This window comes from Eulemur rufifrons, chromosome 7 (genome assembly GCF_041146395.1).
Source record: "Eulemur rufifrons isolate Redbay chromosome 7, OSU_ERuf_1, whole genome shotgun sequence".
NCBI lineage: Eukaryota > Metazoa > Chordata > Mammalia > Primates > Lemuridae > Eulemur > Eulemur rufifrons.
In genome coordinates, this window is record NC_090989.1 from 3646045 (window position 1) to 3651940 (window position 5896).

Here is a 5896-nt window from a genome sequence, read left to right on the forward strand (position 1 = left end):
GAAGACGGTTCCTGTTTTCTAAAGAACGTCCCTGTTGATACTTTTCAGTAAAAACTCTGTAATTGTTTAAAAGTGAAGGCAATACTTGTTTTTTTAAGGCTCTTCAATCTGTTAAAAAAACAAAGAAAGAAAAGAAAATACTTATTCTCACTAACGCATCTCCCCTCCTCCCTTTTAGAGGAGTGTGAGTTTTAGATTCTCCCCACGGACCTGCCTGCATCGGGACTGGGCACCGACCCCCGCGGTGGCCGCTGGAGCTCGGCCACCACCGGCCAGACACCTGGGACACCTGGGACCGCCCTTGGATCGCTCCTCGGCTCCCGGCACAGATCCACTGTTCTGACTGTCAGTACTCCCGACTGGCCTAGCCTAGGCATTAAAAGACATGAATGTTGTTCTGTGCTTTTCATTCTTTTGAAATGTATCAACAATTTCCCCTTCTTTGAAAGTGAAGTGCAAACCCCCACCTCGGGCTTCTCACCATGCATGGACCACACACTGGCTGCACTGTCCACGGTGGGACACGGGCGGGCGGGTGGAGGATGAAGTGGTCACAGTGGGCCGCGCGGTCCAGGCGGAGCTGTCAGCGGTGGTGCACAAAGACGTCCCCTTTCAGCCTCAGTCTGTGAGGACACAAAGTCCTCAAGCAGCGAGTCTGAGCCACCCCCTCGCCAGACCATGAACGTGGGCGCTAGCGCCACTAACATTGTTTACTCCTTGTGGATGCCCCAACGGCCAAGTAATAAAAATTAGCTTTCAATTCCTTTATTTCCACAAACGGAAACTGACTTAGGAGATGAAAGCCACAGCAGAACGTCTGAAAACGTTAACAATAAAAATTGCAGAATGTGGCATGAGCTGCCACGTCAGGGAGCATCCCCCCTCCGGGATCTGAGCAAAAGGGGAGGGGCTGAGCTGAGCAGGGCCAGCTGTCCCCACACCGTCCCACCAGGTAGATCACACCCAAGCCTAGGCCACAGGCTGGGCACGGGAGGCCGGGAGACACCCACACGTGTAGGGAGGCGTCAGGGACAGGAAGATGCCCCTGCACACAGCAGCATGTGTATGAGCTGCAGTATGTATGTTGCTGCATGTGCATGAGCTGCAATATGTATGTCGTTGCATGTTTATCAGGAGGGCCACAAACACCCCTCTTACCTCTCCAATTTGCAGAGAAATTTTAGCTTCTGTTTTCTGCCTATAGCCTTCTTGATCTTACAGTCTCTGCCTGCTAGTTAGAGGTAAAAAACAAGCCAACTTTATTTAGTTCAATCCCTTTTAAAATTCATTTTGTTGCAATAATTTGCACAGCTTCTGCAGGTCACAGTCCCTGGGGGATCATTGCACAGTGTCTCTGACCCCACTACCTGCCCTCCCTGCTCCCCCATACTTGGGTGGGGTGAGGGTGTCTACACCTCACCCTTGGGGGTTCTGCCACCCCTCGTGGACGGGCGGCGTGGGCGTCCTCTGAGTCCAGCTGGCTCATGCCTTGTGCCTCTTCCCCAGTTTCCCAGCGTCAGAGAGCTAGGCTGTCCCCAGGACAGTGTGTAGCAGGCGGTTCCCTGGGTACCCACCAGCAATCCCTTCCCTCCTTTCTTACCCAACTTCCACTCTATAGAGAAGGGGGAGGAGAGAACTCACTTTTCCCAACCTCTTTCCATTGGAGGTGGCCGTGAGACTCTCTTCTGGCCCATGAGACACAGCGGCCAATACTCGAAGGCACTGGGGAAAGACTGTTCTTCCTTTTCTGCCATCAAAAGCAGAGTGCGCCCTGGCTCCCCTGGGAAGCCCCTGCTGCCTGCCTATGGGTGCTGTGGTGGGGGATGCGTGCAGTGCTGTAGGCAGCCATTCTGTGACAAGGAGGGAAAGCCCGAGAGCTAGAGCCTTGATGTCCCCGAGCTGCTGACCTGACCCCACCACCACCCACCTCCTTGTGGGCTGAAGCGCTGCCTGTTGGGATCCTGTGACTTGGCAGCACGTTCCCAAGGCCCACGTCTCCCCCTCCACAGAGCAGGGGCCAGGGCCCAGCCGCCACAAGCAGGGCCAAGCAGGACCAAGACTCTGGCCCAAGGAGACCGACCGGGCGGTCACTGCCTTTGCTCGGTTTCCCTGGGTTCCTGCCAGTGAAGGGAGTTGGGGGGGGAGCGGCTCTGACTCTGGTCTCTACCGTGTTCCAAGGAAGCAAATCCCCAGGCTCCTCCCACATGTCCCCACCCCTCAGGGTGCCACCCCCAGAGACCACAGCCTCTGCCCCTCACGGCCAGGAGGGCACGAAGGAGGATTTGCTGAGGCATGGCCTGTCAGTGTGGCCTCTGCCATGTTGTTCTTCTGGAAAGTCCAGAATTCCGAGAGTAGAACCAACAGAAGGGAGCGAGCGGAGGTGCCGGAGCAGAGCGCGGCCTGGGGAAGAGTAGGCGGGACGGCGTGATGGCTCACGTCGGGGCCCTGCCCTCCCGGGGCTGCCCCAGCCTCTGCAGTGACATCCGCAGCGCTGCCGCTGCCCGGGGCGAGCGGGCAGATGTGTGGGTGACACGCGCTTCCTCCCTGTCTGCGCGGGGCTGGGAGACGGGAGGAGGGGCTGGGCACGGAGGGCGGGTTCCTCCCCCAGCCCAGGAACGGGGCGTCAGCAACAGCTTTGCACGTCCTGCTGGCATTTCCAGGGCAGAGGTGGGAGCTCTGGGGCTTCTAGAATTCTCTGCAGAACAGAAGCTGTTACTAACAAAGAGGTGGATCTGTGCCCTTTGCCCTGAGAATAGGCCGGTGAGCCTTGTGGTTTGATGTGTGTCCACAGCAGTGCAGGGAGAGGTGCAGGTGTGTGTGAGTGTGTGAGAGTGTGTGTGTGTGTGTGGGTGTGTGGGTGTATGTCAGTGTGAGAGTGTGTGTGAGTGTGTAGTGTGGATGTGTGTGTGGATGAGTGTGAGTGTGAGTGAGTGTGTGTATGACTGTGAGTGTGTGTCAGAGTGCATAAGGGTATGTGTGTGTGAGTGTAAGTATATGAGTGTGAGTGAGAGTGTATGTGTGTGGGTGAGAGTGTGTGGGTGTGTGATAATGTATGTGAGAGTGTGTGTGTGAGTGTGTGTGCGTGTGAGTGTGAGAGTGTGTATGAGTGAGTGTGTGATAATGTATGTGAGTGTGAGCGTGTGTGCGTGTGCGTGTGTGAGTGTGTGGGTGTATGTCAGTGTGAGAGTGTGTGTGAGTGTGTAGTGTGGATGTGTGTGTGGATGAGTGTGAGTGTGAGTGAGTGTGTGTATGACTGTGAGTGTGTGTGAGTGCACAAGTGTATGTGTGTGTGAGTGTAAGTGTATGAGTGTGAGTGAGTGTGTGTGAGTGTGTGTGGGTGTGTGATAATGTATGTGAGAGTGTGTGAGTGTGAGTGTGTATATGACTGTGAGTGTGTGTGTGAGTGCATAAGTGTATGTGTGTGTGAGTGTAAGTGTATGAGTGTGAGTGTGTGAGAGTGTGTGTGGGTGAGAGTGTGTGAGTGTGTGTGTGGGTGTGTGATAATGTATGTGAGAGTGTGTGCGTGTGAGTGTGAGAGTGTGTATGAGTGAGTGTGTGTGAGTGTGAGTGTGTGTGCGTGTGCGTGTGAGTGTGTGAGTGTGTACGTGCGAATGTGGGTGAGAGGTGGGGGGTGGAAGGGAAGAAACAGACAATGTGAAAATCCAGGCTGCGTCACGGGACCAGAGCCAACCTGCACCTACCGCCACCTCTCCCTGCACAGTGACCGCGGGGTCCCCGGGGTGGCCACAGGTCCCCGAGGCTGCATCTCTGGGGTCTGGGCTCCGCAGGAAGCTGTGACAGGGAGGTGTGTCCCCGAGCCCCGCCCCACCCTTCTGTGGCCATGGATCTCTGGGTGGAGGACATTGGGGGCTTAGGGAGCAGGGGACTCCTCCTCCCGGGCCACTGCAGAGTCCCTGAAGTGTGTGGGGTGGGGGGAGGCAGGTGAGCTGCGGTGACAAAATGCCTTAATAAGAACAGCTCTGCTGACGCGGCTCAGTGCTGTGGGTGACGTGCCACGCACCCCCGCACGGGCTGTCCAGGGCCCGAGCCCACTCTCCGCTCGAGCCCTGGGGCACCCGCTGAGGGCACCACGTGCATGGCCCGTGGGCCAGGTCCCGACACCTCGAAACTGCTGGACTTCTGTCGGGGATGGGAAAGCCGCTTGCAACTTTCACGTTTGCATAAATTGCTTGGTGGTAGAAAGTTTACCTGTTTTCTCTATTTTGGGAAACAGTCCTACTTCACAACTCAGTGGAGTCATGTGTCGCTTTACGCTTTTCTTGGTCTCGCCAGATGTGAAGCTAAAATGCGGGTCTGAGCGACTCCACACCAGGCACGGACAGAACTGTCCGTGACATCCCGCACCCTGCCCCTTCCCACCACCAGGGAACTCTCTAGAATTTTCCATGTCCTTGAAGCTCCTCAGACAAAAGTTCAGCAAGTCTCTCATGGGGAGAGATTCGCCTGTTGGGTTTTCTGGGTAGACAAGTCGGGGGGGGGGGTGAGCTGTGTCTGTCCCAGCCCCGAAGTGGACTCGGAATGTGGATGGACGGGCCGAGAGGGGCCGAGAGGGGCCGAGAGGGGCCGAGAGGGGCCGAGAGTGCACGGTGTGCCTGGAGGCCCGAGGAGCAGGCAGGAGGACGAGGCGGACGAGCAGAAAGGTGACCTGACCCCCAGGTCCGGCTGTGCCAGGTTCCGGGTATCACATCACCGCTGTCTACCACCCCCTTCTCGGGCTGCCGTGACAAAGCACCACGGACTGTCTGAAACAGCAGGCGTCGGTTCTCTCCCGTTCTGGAGGCTGTGGGGACATCGGGCGTCAGCAGGGCTGGCCCCTCCCAGGGCTCTGTCCCTGGCTTGCCGGTGCCTGGCGTCTTGCCGGCTGTTCATGTGGCTGTGTTTGTGTGTCCAAATTTCCTCTTCTCATAAGGACACTAGTCAGATTGGGCCAGGGCCCTACCCTAACAACACAATTTTAACTTAATCGCCTCTTGAAAGGTGCTGTCACCAAATGCAGTCCTGATCTGAGGCTGGGGCGAGGGCTTCACGCTGGGAGTTTGAGGAGCACACGCGCTTCGGCCCGTGAGCGCTGCTGTGTTACTTGCAGCCCAGGAGCCGTCGTTGAGGCAAATGTTATGACGCGTTTCTGTTATTTGAGACTCTTGTAGTCAATCCTACCACAGACGGTGGGGAAAAAAGTAGATTTTTGTGAAACTGAGGATGTGCCAAGTGCAGACGGTGGGCACACGTCGGTAAGGGGTGCTCAACGTGGGCAGTGGGCGAGCTGGTAACCAGCAAGCTGTGTTATGCGATGAGGACGGAACTGACGAGAACGTCGCCCGAGAGAGAGAAGGCCGGAAAGACCACGTGGTGAGCAGCGGACGGCGCACCTCTAGGCTGATAGCTCTGTCATCCGGGAATCAGCCATGGATGGTGAACCCGGAAGCATGGCCCAGGAGCATGGCTGCTCCGTGGATGGTGCCGGGCTGCAGCGGAGTCGGGAGGGTTGGGAGGGTCCCCCCCACAGGGTCTCTCAGATGCAACAGGAGCCCGCGGTGGCCCCAACCTCCTTCACAGAGAGGGGAGAGGACGCGTGAATACCTGGTGGCCCAGGATCCAGGTGTCCTTCCCTCCACCCACTCGCACCCTCTGCGAGTCTTCACCTTCTCCTGGCCCTCGTTTCCCACCAGGTGCTGTAGACTGATTGAATAAACCGTGTGGTTTGAGCACCCTCGTTTGGCCCGTGAGCCTTTCTGTTCTGCAGCCAGCTGTGCACTTGGAGGCTGCCACGGCTTCTGGTAACTTCCCACACAGCAACAGGGTTCTGTTCAGAGCATGTTGAACTGAGGCCCAGACCAGGAACTAGTTCTCAGAGCCAAGTTGTGGCTTAAGACCA